This window comes from Acinonyx jubatus, chromosome D4 (genome assembly GCF_027475565.1).
Source record: "Acinonyx jubatus isolate Ajub_Pintada_27869175 chromosome D4, VMU_Ajub_asm_v1.0, whole genome shotgun sequence".
NCBI classification, from domain to species: Eukaryota; Metazoa; Chordata; class Mammalia; order Carnivora; family Felidae; genus Acinonyx; species Acinonyx jubatus.
In genome coordinates, this window is record NC_069391.1 from 90,637,055 (window position 1) to 90,658,483 (window position 21,429).

At 45.6% G+C, this 21,429-nt stretch overlaps 1 protein-coding gene across 4 annotated transcripts in view; it reads right to left on the bottom strand.

The window, feature by feature from the left end:
• The window catches only part of SPIN1 (spindlin 1), a 75,015-nt gene extending 56,817 nt beyond the window's left edge, over positions 1-18,198 (bottom strand). Inside the window, exon 1 of one of the 4 annotated variants that reach the window (XM_053205372.1) lies at positions 18,177-18,198. The gene's annotated coding sequence lies outside the window, so the exon portion shown is untranslated. Of the gene's footprint in view, positions 1-16,810; positions 16,832-17,350; positions 17,506-18,014; positions 18,156-18,176 lie in introns of those variants that run through there. The other 3 variants (XM_027041223.2, XM_053205371.1, XM_053205373.1) reach the window with 3 other exon arrangements.
• Between the last annotated feature and the right edge of the window lie 3,231 nt (positions 18,199-21,429).

Consider the following 21,429-nt stretch of genomic DNA (forward strand, 5'->3'; position numbering starts at 1 on the left):
TGCACTGCTGTTAAAAGACGTTAAGGACTTTTATCCTTACCCCAGAATAAGAAAAAATAAATAAATAAATAAGTAACAGAAAAAAAACAGCAAAACCTAAGCAGACATAGAAAGTTGTAGTAGGGTTGTGGAAAAGAAATCTTAGAAATTTTATGTTTATGTGTGGTCAAGCTAAGATTAAGATTTCAGTTAAAAAAAAAAAGAATTTTAATATCAAAAGAGCCCTAGTACAAGATTAGAATTTAGTTTTCTGTTATATAGACAAAGCTTTTTCTTAGACTACTGGTCTGCTCTTACATAAGAAATTATAATCAAAGATTTTTCCATGCCTTTTAATGTAATATCTTCAAAGAACAATTTCCTGTGTTCCGTATTATCTTTATCAGGTCTTTTATTCCCCAGAAAAATAACAGAATCTTCTCTATTAGAAGAGCTAAATTTGGGGAGGGGGGGTTACACGTACTTAGCACTGAAATCTCTTCACCACCACTGACTGGACAACCAAGTACTGCTTCACAGACCCATGATCCTGTCTGACCAAGTATTTTAAATACTTTGACATTTTTAAGAAACTTCCCCAAATCAAATTCTGAATGAGGAAAGAAAAACGTTAATTTAACGATGTAACCTTTTGCTGGTGGAGGGTCTGGCCCCAGTACTGATGGCTGTTGACCCCGCAGGGAGGTGGCGGCTGTGGCATTTCTGAAAACAAGACAACTCTGAAGTTTGCCACGTTGAACTGACTCTTCTTTCAGGAACAATTTCTCCAGCACTGATGCTGCTTGACAGCGTTTTTACCCACAGAACTTTTTTCAAAATTGGAAACTTTTTTCCAATTTCTCAAACCCTGCCAGCTGCTCTACCAGCTAAGCTCATGTCATCTTCTAAATCTTTTGTTGTCGTCTGAACAATCTTCACAGCTTCTTTACTGGGAGTAGATTCCGTCTCGGGAAACCACTTTCTTTGCTCATCCAAAAGCAGCAACTCCTCACCTGCTCAAGTTTTATGACACTGCAGCAGTTCCATATTCCATCATCAGGCCCCACGTCTGATTCTAGTTCCCCTGCTGTTTCCACCACATCTTCCACTGAAGTCTTGAACCCCTCAAATCCACCCATGAGGGCTGGGATCAACTTCTTCCAAATTCCTGTTCATGTTGACATTTTGGTCTCTTCCTGTGAATCTAATGGCATTTAGAATGGTGAGCCCTTTCCAGGTTTTCAGTTGACTTTGCCCATACCCACCAGAGGAGTCACGATCTATGGCAGCTATAACCTTACAAAAGGTATTTCTTCGATAATAAAGTCAAAATTACTCCTTAATCCACAGGCTGCCAGATGGATGTTGTATTACCAGAATGAAAACATTAACCTCATTGGACATTCCATCAAAGTTCCTGGGTGACCAGTGCACTGTCAATGAGCAGTTTTATTTTGAAAGGAACTTTTTTTCCTAAGCAGGTCTTAACAGTGGGCTTAAAATGCTTAGGAAATAGGGGCACCTGGGTGGCTCAGTTGGTTAAGCGTCTGATTCCAGCGCAGGTCATGATCTCACAGTTCATGAGTTCGGGCTCTGTGCTGACAGCTCAGAGCCTGGAGCCTGCTTTATATTCTGTGTGTGTGTGTGTCTCTCTCTCTATCTCTCTCTCTCTCTGCCCTGCCCCTGCTTGCACTCGGTCTCTCTGACTCACAAAAATAAACATTTAAAAAAAAAAACTTAGTAAACAATGTTATAAATAGATGTGCTGTCCCCACGCTCTGTTGTTCCATTTCTAGAGCACAGGCAGAGTAGATTTAGCATAATTCTTAAGATCCCTAAAATTTTCAAAATGGTAAATGAGCACTGGCTTCAATTTAAAGTTACCACCTGCCATTACCCTCAAACTAGTCGGTGTCTGATGGCATGCAACGACTTCTCTCCAGCTGTGAAAGTCATAGGTACCATCTTCTTCCACTAGAAGGCTGTTCCACCTATACTGAAAATCTGTTGTTTAGTGGAGGCATCTTCACTAATCCTCTCAGCCAGATGCTCTCGATCACTTGCTGCTTCACCTTGTACTTTTAAGGTCACAGAAATGGCTTCTTTCCTGAGACCTAGAACCTCCACCAGCTTCAAACTTTTTTGTGAGGCTTCCTTACCTCCTTAGCCTTCATAGAATTGAAGAGTTAGGGCCTTGCTCGGGGTGAATCTTTGGCCGAATGCAATGTTGTGGCTGGTTTGATCATCTACGCAGACGACTAACACTTCCTATCAGCAGCAAGGCTGTTGCACTTTATCATTTGTGCGTTCACTGGAGTAGCACTTTTACCTTCCTTCAAAGACTTCCTCTGCAATCACAACTTGGATGACTGGTACAAGAGGCTTAGCTTTCAGCCCATGTGGGCTTTCACATGCCTTCTTCACTAAGCATAATCGATTCTAGCTTGTGATTGAAAGTGAGAGACATGTGACTCTTCCTTTCCACTGAACACGAAGAGGTCACCGCAGGATTATTTACTGGCCTGATTTCAATATTGCTATGTCTCAGGGAACAGGGAGGCCTGAAGAGAGGGAGAGATATAGGGGAAGAGCGAGCAAATAGAGCAGTCAGAACACACAAAACATTTTAAAGCTGACCATCTTATATGGGCGTGGTTCGTCGTGCCCCAGAACAACGACAACAGTAAAATCAAAGATTAACTGGTCACACATCACGACAAAAAAATACCACAATAAAAATGTATGAGGTATTGTGAGGATTATCAAAATGTGACACAGAGACATGAAGTAAGCAAATACTGTTAGAAAAGCAGCGCCAGGGTGCCTGAATGCCTCAGTCAGTAGAGCGTGCAACTCTTGATCTTGGGATTGGGGGTTCAAGCCCAACGTTGGTGTACAGATTGCTTAAAAACATAAAATCTCTCAGGTTCCTGGGTGGCTCAGGAGGTTACGTGTCCAACTCTTGATTTCAGCTCAGGTCATGATGTCATGGTTCATGAGATTGAGCCCCTCACTGGGCTCTGTGCTGTCAACAGAGAGGCTTGAGATTCTCTCTCCTTCATTCTCTGCCCCTCCCCCACTACTTGCATATGCTCTCTCTTAAAATAAACAAAGCATTAAAACAAATAAAAATAAATAAAATCTTCAACAAAGAGAAAAAAGGCACCAACAGACTTGTTCAACAAAGGGTTGCCACAAACCTTCAATCTGTTTAAAAAAAAAAAAAAAAAAGCAGGGGCAGCTGGGTGGCGCAGTCAGTTATGCCTGATTTCGGCTCAAGTCATGATCTCACAGTTCGTGAATTTGAGCCCCACATCGGGCTCTCCGATATCAGCGCAGAACCTGCTTTGGATCCTCTGTCCCCCTCTCTCTCTGCCTCTGTCCCCCCTCTGCCTCTCCCTAGCTCATTCTCTCTTTCAAAATAAATACATACACTCAAAAATAAAAATAAAACAGTATCTGTGAAGCACAATAAAGCAAATCATGATAAAACAAGGAATGGCTATATTAAATTACATGGGAAGCATTATCAGAAAAAAGTAATACTGGGGAGCCTGGATGGCTCAGTTAAGCATCCAACTCTTGATTTCGGCTCAGGTCATGATCTCAGAGTTGATGGGATGAAGCCCCATGGGGGGTTCTGCCCTGACAGTGCTGGGACCTGCTTGGGATTCTCTCTCTCCCTCTCTGCCCCTCCCCAACTCTCTCTCTCTCAAAAATAAATAAACACTTTTAAAGATCTGAAACGTCCTGGCACATTATAAGTCATAATTCCTGCTATTATCTTTAAAAACTGTATATCACAAAAATAACCAAAACCCCTTGTCAATTTTAATATCTCATCTGATCTTTAACCATCACCAAATTTTAAGTCTTTTATCACAGTTATTGTTTTATTCTGGTGTTTTTAGAAACCTGTACCTGCAATAATGCTTTATCTTCGAGGAGATTCATGGAAAAGACCCTGACGAGTACTCTACAATAAAGATTTCTGAAACTCTTAAAACCATAAAACTGAACTGAGAGTAAGAATTTCTAAAACTCTGAAGTGAAAACTGATGAATTCATAAAACTGCTAATAAAAGATGAAGAATAATTACAGAAGACTAAATGAGCTGATAAAGATAATCGTTAATTTTTATGACTTCATTTCAAACATTGCTAGCTCTTTAATATTGTTTTACCGATTTAAAGGACTCCCTTTTCTCCTCTCTTTAAGTTATCTACAGCTTAACATCAATTTCATAAAGTTTATCTTTACAACAAAGGTTGACAATATACGTTTCTACGTGAGTTCAATAAGAATCTGTTCTCCTTACTCCTTGTAACAGGAAACAATTAGACAAGTCCTCAGCTAAACATTTTAGCCTAAAGAAGGTGTTTTATTTTTAAAAGCTTTTTTTTTTAATGTTTATTTATTTTGAGAGAAAGAGAGAGAGAGAGAAAATCCCAAGCAGGTTCGATGCTGTCAGCACAGAGCGTGGCACAGGGCTCAAACCCACGAAACATGAAATCATGACTTGAGCCAAAACCAAGAGTGGGTCACTTAACTGAGTGAGCCACCAGGCTCCCCTTGAGAGAGACTTTCAAAGTTCAATCTGAGACTCCTTACGAATAGTTCCACCAAGTGGATTTGAAAAGAGCCTTTATGGTCAAGTTGCTATTTTTGCTGCACTTATGTAAATAATCAAGCCAAGTTTATCAAAACTAGACTTAATCTGAAAAATCAGTCTTCCTGTTCTTTTCAACAGAAATAGTAATAATTATAAAGATAAAAATAATATTGAATAATACACCTTTCTGGATATCAGATTGCAGTCTGTTGTCTTTGAGGTGTTTTTTTACCTGTAAACTGAACTGGTTCCCAAATTCTAGTTTCCTCCACTATTTGACTAGAACTCTAACATTTCCAATTTTCTCCCACTTTTTTGACATGGAATCACTACAAAACTAAAATTAATTTTCTTAAAGCCATATAAACTAAAGCTGGACAACCTGATATAAACTTCAGAGTAACTACAATTGTTCACGTGTAGACAGTCCTCATGCCGCTGCTATGTGGCTGCTCAGAAAGACCACCAGGGACACTCACACTGCAAACCAGGAACATCTGTCAGCTTGCCACTGCCTGCCCCCTCACTCCAGCTGAAGATGCTCAGAACCCTGTATTTAGAAACCTTAACTAGCTACTCACCAAACTTAGAAAACTGAATTTATAATTTGCTCGAACTACTAACCTTTTTCTTTTGTTACCAAAGAAATGCCTCATTAAATTACCTGATCGCTCACATCTTACAGAGGCCAAATTTAGGTGGAAAACCTGCCTCCAACACCACCCCCTGAAATACAATATCCTCTTGTTCATCCTGTCCTACATATTTTGAGAATAGGTGTTTGCTAGGACATTATGTTGTGCCTATGTAATTATTTTTTTAAAAAGTGTAAACTGACTTAGGTAAAACCTGAATCCAATTATAGTCCATTTATTTGATTGGTTAAATCTTAGCTCCTGGGAATCCCTGCTCTGGGGAATTTTTCAATCCTTGGCTCTTGTTCTCCTCACTATATTCTCTCAAAGGTTTTAAAACTATTTTTTTTAACATTTATTTATTTTTGAGAGAGTGTACTCAAGTGCATGCACATGAGGGAGGGGCAGACAGAGAGGAAGAGAGAGAATCGCAAGCTGTCTCCACACTGTCAGCACAGAGCCTGATGTGAGATTTGAGCTCACGAACCAGGAGATCATGACCTGAGCCAAGATCAAGAGTCAGATGCTTAACCAACTGAGCCACCCAGGCGCCCCTCTCTCTAAGGTTTTAAATGCCTGTTGGCAGCCACTCACATGACAAATGGTATCCATCAGGATCAAACAACTGGATGATATCAAAAACAATCACATGAATAATGACAACAGTGACTACATGGCCTCCAGCCTGATGACTCTACTAATGGAAACAGCAACTGTGCTTATTCTTCTGCCTGTCTATTTCAGCGATAGTAATCAAGAATAACAGTATAATAGCTGGTCATACTCTCAGCCTGCTAAGCCAATGACCAAAAGGATATAATTGTTAAAATCAAGGACAGGCAAAGACCAGCCTTGAGGATCCCCCATGCAGACAGAACCAGTTTACTCATGCAGGCAAAGCTTAATGCAGCTTACCAGGCAAGGCTAACTTGACCTGGATCATTACTTTCTTGTGCCTCTAAAAATTACAAGCAAAACTTGACCGGTTTCCCAAGGTTGATACATGGTAACCACTGACCGATTCCATATTATTTAAGAGAATTCTAACATCATAACTAATCTCTGTGAATACAGTCACTGCCTTCTCACCACATAAGCTTCTTTATAACAATATACCTGTAAGCCTCATTCTATGTTCTGATTTGACCACTTACAAACGGTCATTTTGGTGTGTGAGCACCAAACGTTTACTAATTACTACTTCAGTTATTCATTGGTCTTATTCTGGCTATTTTGAACCTTTGACACTATCAAAGAGCCAAATTTTCCAGAAATGAAAAAAGTACAATACATTTAATGGAGACATTAACAGTAGCCTAATCTTATTAAAAATTAGCGAACTAAGAGAGACCAGAAGAAAATATCCAGAATGAAGCATGCAGAGAGTAAGAAACTGAGAGGGTTGGGGTGCTTGGGTGGCTTAGTCGGTTAAGCATCCGACTTCAGCTCAGTTCATGATCTCCTAGTTCGTGAGTTCAAGCCCTGCACCAGGCTCTGTACTGACAGCTCAGAGCCTAGAGCCTGGAGCCTGCTTAGGATTCTGTCTCTGTCTCTCTGTCTCTCTCTCTCTGCCCCTCCGCTGCTCATGCTCTGTCTCTCCTTCAAAAATAAATGAGCATTAAAAAAAAAGACAAAAGAGGGGCGCCTGGGTGGCTCAGTCGGTTGAGTGTCCGACTTCAGCTCAGGTCATGATCTCACAGTCTGAGTTCGAGCCCTGCAACGGGCTCTGTGCTGACAGCTCAGAGCCTGGAGCCTGCTTCAGATTCTGTGTCTCCCTCTCTCTTTGCCTCTCCCCTGCTCATGCTCTGTCTCTGTCTCAAAAATAAATAAAAACATTAAAAAAAAATTTTTTTTAAAAAGAAGAAAAAAATTGAGAGGGTCTAATATGCTTCCGGTGGATTCTTAGAAGGGGTGGAAGGAGGCAGGAAGCAGAAAAACTTTAAAAGATGGTGTCTACGAACTTTTCAAAAGAATGAAAATTACTTTAGTACATATTTACTAAGAACTAAAAAACAAAATATAAATAAGTATATACCTAAACACATCACGGTAACATTGTTGAAATCCAAAGACAAAAATGTCTTAGAAGTCTTAAGTAAAAAAAGACAGTTTCCACTCATGGGAGCAAATATTAAACTGACAACATACATCTCATAGAGAAAATGAAGCTGAAGATGTAATTCAGTAACTTCTTTCAATGCCTCAGAAGAAAAACAAGTTAGGAAATTCTATACACATCAAAACTATCCTTCAAAATCAATTTGTGAAATTTTTAGCTAACATAATCAGAGAATTCACACTTAGCAGCCATACAACAGGTGCAAAACAGAGTATTCTTCAGGCAGAAGGAAAATATTCAAAGATGGGGGACTGGAATTACAGCAAGGAATGAAGAACAATAAAAAGGATAAATCTAAATAACTATTGATTATACAATATTTTTAAGATAAAATAGATACAGAACTAAAGCAGCACAGTAGTTGCAATGAAAATGAGATAAATGGAGTTTAAGTGCCCAGGAAATGGAGGATATACCCAAATATTATATTTTGAGAAGTCAAAGATGCAGGTTTTAAATAATTTCCAAGTAAATTGGGCGCTTGGGTGTCTCAGTGGGTTAAGCATCTGACTTCAGCTCAGGTCATGAACTCATGGTTTGGGAGAGCCCCACATTGGGCTCTCTACTGTCAGCACAGAGCCCGCTTCAAATCCTCCGTCACCCTCTCTCTCTCTGCCCCTCCCCTTCTCAAAAATAAACATTAAAAAATGACCTCCAAGTTAACAAAAAAATAAAGAACAAGGATCCAAAGAAAAACAAGAGAGAAAAGGGCACATTAAACAGGTTTAATAAAGAGAAAGCACGTATTAAGATTTAAACCCAACTGTGTCAGTTATTTTGTTAAATGTCAACAGACTGAATTTTCCAAACGTAAGAAATATTGTCAGACTAGGTTTTTTTTTAATTCTAACTACACATTTGACAAATAATCACTCAAAATGTAAGCGCACAGAAAAGTATGAAAATAAAGGGTAAAAAGAGATAACAGACTGCATATACTAACCAGAAAAAAAAAGTGCAGCTATATTAATATTCAGCTAAGTAAACTTTATCTCTAACAATACTTTTTTCTTAAAGAGGAACACTCAATGACTTTATAAGACTCAACTAATGAGGAATATATACAACTATAAACATGTATGCACCTAACAACATATCCTCAAAATATATAAAGTAAAAACTATCAGAACTAAGAAGGAACAGACAAATGCAAGATCAGGGTATCAATACATTTCTCTTTTGAATCGATACATCCAGTAGAGTGAAAGAAAAAACAAGACACAGAAGAATTTAACATGACTAACCAAGTTGAACTGGCAAATACAGGCAGTGCATCCAACAAATGCAAAAGCACATTCTTTTCAAGCACGCACTGGATATTTACAAAAATTCATCATATGTTGGGCCATAAAGCAAGCTTTAAAATTTTCATAAGCTTTTAGTTTTCTGACTACAATGGAATTACAGTAGAAATATAAGTAGAGCACACAGTATTATTACAGTAGTGAAACTACTGTGTATGACTCTGTTATCATGGATATATATCACATATTTATCAAAACTTCTAGAGTATACACCATCAACAGTAAATCCTAACATAAACTATGTACTCAGAATGGTGATGATGTGCTAACACAGGTTCAGTAATTGTAACAAACAAATGTTCAATCTGGTGCAGGATATTGATAATGGGGGAGGCTGGGGACAGGGGCTGGGGGATCAGGAGATCCAGGAGAACTCAGTACTTTCTGCTCTGTTTTGCTGTGAACTTAAAACTGCTCTTAAAAATAAAGACTTGTCTGTAAGGATAACCCCAGAAACCTTAGTTAAGAAAACTCAACACAAAATAATTCCCATTTCCCACCCCTGCATTCCCACTCCTCTTCTTTTCTCCACCCCACCCTTCCTGTACTTCCCTCTGCTTTCTGCCCACTGTAGACACATAAAAGACCAGCATGGTAGGAAGCTGCATCTGGAAACATGATCACTGGCAAGAGGGAAGGGATATGGAAAATCTCACTACTGCTCTTAAAGTTTATGTGATGAATCTCTTCTGCTCCCATTTCACTGACCAAGATAAATACATGGCCACATCTAACTCAGGAACCAGAATGAGATACTACCATACACCCACTGAAATGTCTAAAATTACAAAGACCAAAAATACCAAACATTGGTGAGGATGTAAAGCAACAAGGATTTGTTCACCGTAGTATGAACAGAAACTGGTATACCCACTTTGGAAAAGTTTGGCATTATCTACTAATATTGGACAGAACATATGACCCAGCAATTCTACTCCTGAGTGTACTGAACAGTAAAGCATGCAAAAGAAACACATACCTGAATGTTCACATCAAGTCCACGCTCGTGAATCCTGCGACAGCCAAGAAAATGAGCCTCCTGAATCACCTACCATGGGGAGGTGCGCTACTCTGAACTCACCATCACCCTTCCCACCAGGACCACACTTCCCACAGGCTGTTTCTAGCCAAAGATTGGCCACAGGCAGAATACTAAAGCAGGCTTATTCCTGCAGGACAAGAGACTCCTGTGACTCCCAACTCTGGCTGGAAGACTCCTCACTGGCCTTGCTTAAACTTTCTTAAAACTACACTGCAGTCACCAGACTCTGCCTACCAAACGTTCTCTATCCCTTTCTCTTCCATATGCAACAGACCAGCAAGGTGCTGACAGCACCCTCACATGTATTTCCTCTGCTTCATCTAAATGTGATCCAAACTTGCTGTCTTCTGGCTGTTTGGAGGCTTGAACCAACAGTCTCAAACCAGGAACAACCCAATATTCATCAAAAATGGAATGAAGAGCCATGAAAAGTACAATTCATACGTGAATAAAAAAAACAACTCTAGTGACCACATGGTTACATGAACGGCAATTCCACAGTTGGTGTGGATTAAACAACACCAGAATAAACCAAAGAAATTACTAGTAGTTGCAACCCAAGGATTAGTTTTTTTTTCTTTCTTTTTTAAAACATTTTTTGTAAGTAATCTCTACACCCAATGGTGGCGCTTGAACTCACGACCCCAAGATCAAGAGTCACATGCTCTACTGACTGAGCCGACCAGGCACGCCCCACAAAGATTAATTCTAAATTAAGACCATTCCACAGACCTGCCACTCCAGGATCCAACTACCCCCACCACATTTATGGATCCTGCAGTTCCCACTGTGATTTCTGACCTTAACAGTGACCAGAGCCCTCTAGGATCCTGGGGCTCCCTTTGCAGCTGCAGGGTAAGGCATGAGCACGGAATCCTCCCAGAGTGGGTGACCAGGCCTGTCACAACATTCCAATCTCCCTAAGCCTTTGGAGGCCTTCTTCCTCCATGGTATACCAACAGTTTTGGCATCTCAGCTTTGCTTAGACAGACCACCTTTTGTTTGTTTCAGGCAATCAACCAGAACTCTAATCCCTCAAGCTACAACACTGATCCAGAACGTCTGCTGATGGGCCCACATCAACAAATACGGCCTAACCAACCTTCAGGTCCCTTCCACCATAATCCCACCCCCCTTAAGATCCATTCCCACAAATATTCCCCAGGTTCCTACCTATACAGTGGCAAACCAAACCATCTTTTGGGTCACACTCTGCACCTCCCACTTTGGGGCCTGCTAGGACCATCCCTGGGGGAGGAAAGGCAATTACAGGTTTTCCAGGCAAAGGGAGATGAAGTTCCTCACACAGGTGACAGAAACGCTGCTTCTACTGGCAAAGGAAGCCCAGCAGAATTTAGGTCTCTAACTTAATGGCAATCTGACCGTATGTCCCTAATCCAATTCTTAGAATCCCATTCTTTATCCATCAGTGCTCCTTACAAATTTGGAATTCAAGATGAATTTTTTACAGCAGTCACAGAAACTTTCAGGTCCCTTATGTGGAATCTGAGTTAAGAATTTAAAACCCTGAGCTCATCATTTCGCTTTGTAATGTTTTAACTTGGCTAGACTGAACCACATCCCCGGTTCTAGTTTGGGCGGGCCAGGGGAGAGTTCTCGTGCAGCACCTGTGGCTGCACATGTGCAGCCTGCATTCACTGCTCTTCTGGTCGCCCTCACTGATGCCAGGCAGACTCGGCCCTGCAAGGCTGCTGTGAAGGCTTGCCCTTCCCCCAGGTTCCCAGAGAGTCCTGCCCCCCGTACCACAGGTGCGGTGAGCTCCAGGACAAGGGCCCACCTTGTGCAGGGCACCCACAGCACCAAAGTCAGAGGCAACAGAACTGACACAACTTTCAATTCATCCTGTACAGCACATACCCACATACCCACAAAGCACCTGGCCAACTACTGCCCAGGGCACGGGTTTGAGCAGTCACGACCCAAGCACCAAGCTGAATACTAGAAAACTAATCATGGGCAAAAACAGGAACAATTTCTGTTTTCACGAAACTCAACATTCTAAAGAAATTAAATATTCATTACATTACATTCATTTACAGTATAATTTTGAGAAGAGCAGTAAGGTCAGCAGTGTCTCTAATAGGAGAACTTAACTACAGGGAAGTCAAGAAAAAACTCAAAAACTTCAGAAAGTTGATGGCTGTGGTAGCAGGTAATGGATATACAGAGTTCTCTGGACTATTCTACCTTATTACAAAAATCTGCAAACTCACACAAAAAGAATTTCGTGAAAAAGTGATACTTAAGACAAACTTTAAAGAAAGACTGGGGAGTGCCTGGGTGGCTCGATCCCTTGAGCATCAACTCTTGATTTCGGCTCAGGTCATGATCTCAAGGTTCATGGGATGGAGCCCCGCGTCGAGCTCTGTGCTGACAGCCCTGGGCCTGCTTGGGATTCTCTCTCTCTCCCTCTCTCTCTCAAAAACAAACAGACTTAGGGAGAAAAAGAAAAACAAAACAAAACAAAACAAAACCTGGAAGAACCGAAACAAGAACCAAAACAAAACATTCCAGGCAGAAGAAAAGAACCAGTGCCTCGTGGTCTGGCGGAGAAGGTGCCGGGCACAGAAGAGCGACAGGCGTGGCTGGAGCAAGGAAAACAAAGGGAGATGTGACGCCCGTGAGGCGAGGCACAAACGATAAAAATTACACATGCCTGTGAGGTCGTGTTATGAAATTGTGTCCTTAAAGCAATGGGAAGCCACTGAGAGTCTTAAGTAAAAAGGTGACATAATCAGATCTACCTTTTTAAACTGGAATTTTTTGACACTAACAAAATTTCAAACATGTTTACCTTTTACCCAACAATCTCACTATCTTAAAGCTATACCTGCAAAAACACAAAATAACAACACATCTACAAGCTTATTCCCTACAGCAGCACATATAACAGCAATAAAATACAAACAACCTGTGTTCACCGTTATGAAACTATAAGCACAAAAGAATGGAAAAGAGCTTGTATAAAGCAATCTCCAGAATGTATTAAAAAAAAAAAAAAAAGAACAAAAAACCCCACAAAAAACAGAAAAGTGTTGAGTTCTACCTTTTGTTTAAAAAAGGAAAGGAAATAAAAATATGCCAGTGCTTGTATCTGCAAAAACAAAACACTGGAAGAATAAACCAGAAACTAACAAAAAGGGGGCACGAGGGGAACGGTGCAGGAGACAGGAATGGAATGATGTGACCATACCTCTGTAACACGGCTTTGGCTTCTGAACTGCGTAAATGTTTTACATACTGAAAAAAAATACATTAAACAAAATGAACGCAATCATTAAGCACTAAAGATTTCGTGAAAATAAACCAAATTAATAATCAAATTGGTAAGAATCAGAAAGAAAATATTTTCAAATCATTTCAGAATTCCAAATGTCGACCGTGCATCCTTATGTAGATAGATTTTACGAACCAAAAGGACTATAATGAAATACAAACCAACACTATGCTGTTACTGGTGTTTCCAAACGTCATTTACACTGCAGGACAAAGGGAAGTAATGTTGCAAAGAATGCAAATTTTCAATGTTAGAGAAAAAAGGATGAACTCAAAGGAAAAACCCTGAGTTGTTAAATACGAATTGGAAACATCAATGCAAAATCAAGTTGCATGTATTTCCCACATCTGTCTAATGAAAGTAGGGGCATCCCAGTAGCAATAAGGAAACACAGAACCAGATTTTGGTATCTAACTTCCACTCTCCAATAAAAGCAGCTGAAAGAACTGGCTGATAAAGAAAGCACAAAGTGAGTCATAAGCATCTGGTATCAGAAAGCAAAAAATGGTTCAAAGATTAATGGGGTGGCACCAAGGGAAGACACCCAGCTTGAAGGGACTGCATGGTGCCCAAGTTAAGACAAGCCGAGGAAAAAGAATGAGGACTACTTGATTAAAACACTGAATATACCAAAGCCCATGGGTCCACAGTGGTCTAAAGAGAAAAAGCAAAAAGAGCAACTCACAACCCAATCCTGTACGCAGGAAAAAGGACATTCTGACCACTTGTCAGGACCTAGATTAATTACTATGATTTAAGAATAAGACTAACTAATATAAAAACATATGGACATGTAGATTCACATGCCTGTGACTACAGAGATCATTTATAGATACACAAGGCCATATACATACACGTCCAAAAATTACACGTAGGCTGTAAGGATATAACTATAAACAAACTAAAACTTATTATAAATACAATCTAAGTTTTTTAAAAAGTTGTCCTGCCTTTCTAAAAGACAACACTACAATCTAACAACACCTAAAATGGTATAAAAAATATTTTACTAGTCTCTTCATTTACACTCTCGATATCTGGATAAAGTAAACATATGCTGAATGTATTCCTCTCCCTCCACCTCCTCCACCCAAAACACTCATCACATTCAACATTCTAGTGACTCCAGACTGACTCCCCGTGTCCCAAATGACTTCATCCACCGCCTCCCACAGGCTGGACTAGAGATCCTGTGCTGGCAGATTCCTTCAGTCCACCTTTCATGCTGCTTAATGCCTTCCAATGGCTTTCCCCACCTACAGGGTAAACACCAACTGCCTGGATATGGTATGCAGAATTACGTCAAATCTAGCCCCAAATTCTTGCTACACAGAATGGCCCTGCCAAACTACAGCTGGTGTCAGCATTGGTAACGTCATCATAAACAGCATCGGTACCCACAGGGCACCTACTACAGGGACCCAGAAGTTTACACTTGATGAGGTAGGTGTTCTAACCCCATCTAACAGATAAACACATGCATAGGAGTAAATGCTAACACGGGGCAATCTTTGGTTGGGATTCAAATCCAGGATGGTCTCAAACACTCTCTGCACACCTCTGCTGTGGCTGTCCTTCTCTGCTCTCCTGCTCTATACTCTTGATCCTTCTCGGGCATCGCCTTCTCCGCCAAATGCTCTCAGCATCAAATTCCCTCACCACATGCAGGCAGATCTTCCCCACCAGACTGAGAGGTCTGCAAGGGCACATCTTTATGTATTATGCCCATACATGACTCATTTTATTAAGAACAAAGATTCAATTAAAAATTGCATTGAATACTGGGGCACAACTTATCAAACTGTTCACTTCAACATTAAAAATACCATGCAAAGTTCAAAAGCAGGAAGAAAAGGAAATCAACAATGACTGGCAGGGGCTGTTGCATTTCAGGACTGCACCGGGAACCCTACAAATTCAGTATATGCTCAAGATGGCCTCGTGTGACAACTCAGAAATGGCAAGTTCAAAAGGCCAAGAGGTGGCGGGGTGGGAGTGGGAATCAGTTGTGTGGCTTCAGACCAGGACGGAGTGGGGCTGGATTTCCACCCAGACACCGCAGAGTTGAAGGCCACACTATCTCCGTGGCCAACTCCAGAGCCCACAGCCTTCTCACAACACCGTAACGTCTGCCAAATTGAAAAACATACTTGGGCAAAATAGTTGATTCCCTCTTCCAAGTTCTTCTCATTCAAGGAACAGGGAAAGAAAACATTTAATTAAGCATCAATAAACATAAGCAAGTATTTACGTAGATATGTATTAACTGCTCTTTCTCAGCAAATCAAGATCCTGTTAACAGCTAAACCAAAAGAAATACTCAACAGCATTATTTTTAATCTCTAAATAACCCATGTGATTAATTCTTCAGATACAGCATCCCTACCATGTAATTTTAATGTACCAACAAAAAACTGCTAACAATTAAGAAGTACAGTGGGTGAAGCTGCAAATGATGGACAATCAAGTAAATCACCGGAAACTGAAAACACTATTATCAAATTTCTCAACTTAAGACTTCAGGTTAATAATTCTCATATCTTATGACTAAGAGCCAAATTTGAGATACTGCCCTAAGATGCACAGGCACACACAAACCCCATCAGCGTCCCAGTTCACACTTACGGGACAGGTACCATTATCTAAGACGCTCTGTATGGACAGCAATGACCAACACTTCATCGTCACCTGAATTTCACGGGTGTTAACAAATGTTCCATTAAAAACACATCAAAAAGAGATCTGCCACCGACCATGGGAACAGTACTGCAGTATTTCTCAAGGCCCTTAATTCGATGAAATGAATTGTGACCCTAATGGAGGGCAAAACACAGCACTGTTTCCCAAATTTAGGTGACCAAGGAACCCTCTGTTTTTCCTGTAGTATATCTTAGATCTAGAGTCACAGAGACACTACCTTAAACAACACTTCAGATATTCCAAAACTAACTAAATGCCTTATTCTGAATTGGTAACTAAGGGTACTGTCAGAAGCAGTAGTGGTGGAATTTCTGGAATTTATCCAAAGCTTTGAAAAATATATATACATATATAGACAAATATATATTAAACATAAGAGAACTACAGGCCTTTTTTACCTTACACATTTCACAACATCTTAACAGTAACCATTCCGCTACTCAAGACCAAAACTAAAAACATTCTATTTTATTTCTCACTAGAAATTAATACCTACTATCCATAATTTTGACATAAACATTGTGCGACCTTTGCTCGTTATCAAGTCTAATAACGAATGTTTTCTGTAAACTCCTGGCTCTTCCAATTTCGGGGTGTCTGCCCATCAGCCAAGGCTGGGGGAAGGAACTGAGGAGGTTCCTGGTTGATGTGACCCCATGTGAAGTGTCACCACCTCTAAAAGGATGCTCACAACCTCTAAGAGCATTCTCAAACTCAACCTGCCCCGGGATACACCACCAAGGGCAGGCTGGACTTCCATTTCCTAACAAAAGCTGTGTGGAAAGCGGTCACAGCCCTCTCCCTCCACCCTTTCCAGACCAGAGTTCCTTCCAGAAAATTCCAACACAGGAAAGTTACAGGTGTTCACGTCTCGGAAGGTATGTCGTCTCCAGCTGCCGTGGCGTCACACGCTCGAGTGTGCCCGGTGCCGCCTCCTGATGCTCCCGCTAGCGCAGCCCCTCCACCCGCGTATCCCACCCCGATGTGCATGGAAACTCCCGCTCCGACCCCAGGTCCCCCAGCGCACAGCACGCGACACCGCGTCCGCACGACCCCGCTGCGTCAACATGCGTGGTGCGCCCCCCTTGCGGCCGCTCCCACCGGGGCCCCCAGAGCCCACCCCGAGCACTGCGCAGCTTCTGCGTCGCCCCATCCATCCCGGCGCCCGGGGCGCAGCGCGCTCAAGGTCACTCGGGAGGCTGGGGCGCGAGGGGCGGCCCCGGGCGGGGGCGGGGGCGGGGCGGGGGGGCGACCCGAGCCCGCAGCGCCCCGCCCCTCCCCCCGCCCGGGGGGGGGGTCCCGTCCCGTCCCGCGCCACGCCCGGCCGGTTATGCAACGCTCCTGCGCCCCGCCCCCGCCGCCCCCCGCCCGCCGGCGCCCAGGCCTGCGGAACAAAGCGCGCGGGGCCCGCGGCCGGGCGGGCCGGGCGGCCGCCATGTTGGCGGGGGCGGCGAACAAAGGCGCGCGGCCGGAGCCCGAGGCCCCCCACCCGAGGCCCGGCCGGCAGGGGGCGCTGTGCAGGCGCCGCCCGCGCCCGGACAATGCACCGCGGCCCGGCCGCCGCTCCCCGGGCTCCGCCGCCGCCCCGCAGCGCGCCCCGCCCGCGCCCCCCTCGCGGCCCTCGCTCTCCACCCTCCGACCCGCGGCACGCGGGCCTCACCTGCCGGCCGCCGAGGCCGCCGTCCGCAGCCCGCGGGCCCCGCCGTCCCGCGCCGCACTCCCGCCCCGGCCCGACCGAGCCAGACGGCGCCGCCCCGCCCCCGCTCCGCTCCGCGGCCGCCGCCGCCCGCCCCCGGCCGCACGGCGCACGCGCACTGCGCTCGCCGACTGCGCCGGCCGCGCCGCCCGGCCCCGGCCCAACGGGCCGCACTGCGCAGGCGCCGCAGACGGCGGGCGGGGTCTGGCGGCAGGGCGGAGCCTAGAGGGCCTCGGGGCGCGGCCTGGAGCCCCGAGCGGATCAGGGGCAGCTCACCTGCAGGCGGGGCGGGGCCTGGCGCCGCAGCGGTACACGGCCTGGGAGCCGGGCTAGGCGGGAGGCGGGACTGGGCCTGGTGCGACTCACCAGGCCGCGAGGCGGAGAAGAGGCGGGACGGAGCGCGACAGGGCCTGGCGGCTGGGTGGAGCCCGGCGGGCGGCGGGCGGAGCCTGGGGCTGCTCACCTGGCGGCGGGTAGGGCGGGCCGGACGAAGCTGGACCTGTCCCGGCGGCCGGGCGGGGAATGGCGCCACTCACCCGGCGGTCGGGCGGATGCGAAGGGATGGCGCGGGACGAGGCCTGGGGGCCGGAAGGGGCCCAGCGAGCGGGCAGGGCTGGGAACTGCTCACCTGGCGGCGGGGCTGGTGCGGCTCTCACGGGCCTAGTGGGCGATGGGGTCTGGCGCCGCTCACCTGGCAGCTGGGCTGGCGGGACGGAGCAGGGCGGGCCCGACGCCGCTCTCTCCCGGTGGCGGCGTGGGCGGCCGGGGCGGGGCCGGGCGGGGCTCTCACCTGGTGGCGCCGGGGGCAGCTGGGCGGGGCCCCGGGGAGGGCGCGCGGGGCCGGCCCCCGGGTGTGCGCCGGGAAGGGGCGGTGTTCGGGGCGTCGAGCCCCGGGAGCCTGGGGCGCCAGGGCTCGCGCCGGAAGTCAGGCATCCTGGGAAGTTTCGTTTTCGTTCAGTGGGAGGACTTTCGCGGATGGACCTGCCCTCCTCATTCTTGGATCTAAGCAGTAAGTCGTCCTGCAGCGCGCACGCCGCCCGGGTGGATGAGGCCGGGTACGGTGGTAGGGGCGTCCGCGGGCTGAGCCGTGGCTGCGTTGACACTGGCCACACGCCGGGTAGGGCGCCAGCCCCAGCCCGGCCCCTTCCCCGTGCGCGGACCCGCGGCCGCACTGCGCCGCCGCCGGGCCTCGCCCACCCACCTACCCTGCCGGGAGGGGGAGGGGCGCTCTGCGGACCGGGGTCCCGTTCGGACCAGACCCGGGCCTCGCCCACCCACTTCTGTCCCGCCGGGGATGGGGGGGAGGAACCCGGGCCTTGTCCACCCACCTGTGACCTTGAGAACCCAGCCCCCGACACACACAAGAGAAGTAGCCTAGCTCTCCTCCGAAACTGGGAACCAGGCGTTCCCAAGGTCTCTCGAGAACTCGTTTGACTTGTTTTACCCAAGATGCCCTTTGAGTGTTTTGTTGTTTGTTTGCGGGAGCATGGGGAGAGGAAGGAAAAGAGAAACAGTTTTGACTCCTGATGAGATGAGTGCAGGAGCTGAATCCTGGGTCTGAACCCCAACCCCCACCCCCGCACTCCACCCTGGAGCTCTGTGCGCATAGTCCTCCACTCTCCGGATCTCTCCCCTCCCCCCCCCCGCCCCCGGCCCCCCACTAGCGAGGTGTCTTCGAGCTGGGAGCAGGGCACAGAGGGGACTTGGTTCCTCGAGCGCCAACGGGCAGCCACCTCGTAGTAAGCCGCCTCACGGACTGCTGTCAGGTCGGATGACAGGACTTTTGGAGAACACACTAGGCTCCCACGTGCGGCCCAGCGAGCTGCTAGTTGGCAATGCCCTCTGGGATTTTACTGGCACCTTCTTCTTTCCTCTCAAATAAGACTGATATGTGCCTGCTCAAGCAATTAAAGCTCATCTCAGGTGACACACTTGGCGAGCACAGGGAGTTCACAGGCCAACTAGAGGGCCAGTTTAGACACAAATACGGAAGCGTGTCGCTGTGCTCACCAGTGGGGATGTGTTGAAGGGTTGATGCTTTCACTTGTGTTTCACGTGCATGGAGCACATCAGGAGCCCAGAGGAACGGGAAAGAGGTAGGTGCGGAAGAGTCCACTGGTTGGAACACTGCAGTGGCATCCCCTGGGTTTCTCCACCTTGCCACTATGGACATCTGAGGCTGAGTACTTCTTTTTTAAGGAGGATGTTTGGCAGCGTCCCTGGCCTCTACTGACCAGATGCCCTGAGCACACACCTTCCCCAACATTTTGACAACCAGAAATGTCTCCAGGCAAAGCTAAATGTGTCAGCCCATCCCCTCCCTCCTGAAGAAGTCCTGGTTTAAATTTTGCCTCTAGCGATGGTCACTGGGAGACAACGCACAGGCCAGGGAGGTGAGCCACCCTATGTCTGCTAGGGTGGCACTTCCAAGGTACGCAACCACCATTCCTGCCAGAAGTATCTCACCCCCGCCCCTCAGAAGCCTTGCTCATTAGCCTGCTGAATGTCAAAAATTACACCCATTTAAATCTGCCAAAAATATTGGGAGAAAATGAGAAAAGCTAGGGAATCAGGCCAGACACAGGAGACTGCAACCAAATCCATCACATGACCCTCGAACCTACACTACTTTAAAGGAAAGAAGCAACCAAAGAGATGAGGGGAACAGTTAAAGGATTTTACATATGGAATGTATTTCAGAGAGAGTATTATTGAATTATCCTTAATGTGTCAGTGTGACGATGTCTGTCACGAGAATGCCCTTGTCCTTAGGAGGTTTGTCTTGGATTATTTGAAAAATCAAGAGTCCTAGTGGCCACAACTTTCAGATGGTCAGATGGTTCAGAAATGTATGTATTTTACAGAGAGATAAAGCAAATGTAACAAAAATGCTAACATTTTGTGATGAGTGTATGTGGTTCATTGTCCAATTCAAACGAGTCTGGAAAACTGAAATTTTTCAAAATAACAGTTTGGAAAAGTTGGGCGGAGCCCCAGTTATCTCATGAATCTCTAGGGTGCTAAGTAAGCATCCCCTGCTGTCTTCCAGCTCATTGACCAAGCATTTCCAGAAACTTAAATATAGAGCTAGTTTCTGCAAGTTTCCCAACCACACTTGACTTCTGGAGATTAGGTCAGAAAAGCCTACATGTATTTTTCCTCCTGCGGGAACTTTATTTCTGGCAAGTATCAATTGGCATGTTAACCGTTCCAAACCTCTATGAGGCATATGTCTCTTAATATTGAGTCCCTGGGCTCCCACTTGGGGAGAAGGGAATTTCTGCCCCAGAGATGAGCACATCTGTGGTGTGAGAGTGGGGTGAGCTCAGACCCGCAGCGAACCTTGATGTATTGGTGTACTTACCCCGCTGACATTGATGTGATCGTTGGAAACCAGTCTTCAGAAGCTTTTTCAGAGTAGTTACGTTTATCATAAAATAATCCAATTCTTGAACGTGGCAAAAAGTATTCTAAACGCATCATGCATGCTACACACAGGAATAATTCTCTATTCGTGTAACTAGGTGGATGAGTTTGACAGTCTGCTAGTTACCTTGTAGGTAAGGATGCTCTCTCACCATTGGCCACCTGGGTCACCTCCTCCAACTGACCCAATGCCCTGCTACTCCCAGGCTGTGGGGGCCGAGGCTGATGAACTGGGAGCATTCAGGGTTCTTCCATGTCTAACACATCAGTCCTTCTGATCTTAATCAGAGCTCCTGCTGGCCCTGCCACTCCCACCTGTGGCTACAGGTTTATGGCTACACTAATTAGGCATCCTTGTGTGAATCCTGATGTGATGGTGGCCTGGCCAGGACAGAGGCATCTGTTCTCAGATGGTCCTCATAAGGCACTGGGGCTAGATCTCTGACCAAAAGCCACGTTGATATACACTCTGCAGAGGTCTAGGGCTGTCATCCAGTGCGGAGGTGACCAGAGCCTGCAGACACGGTCAGCAGTGGGACCAGAAAGAAGGGACAGTACGTCCGAGTCCACAAGAATATGCTCGGTGGAGGGAATCTCGCATTGCTCTAGGGAAATGT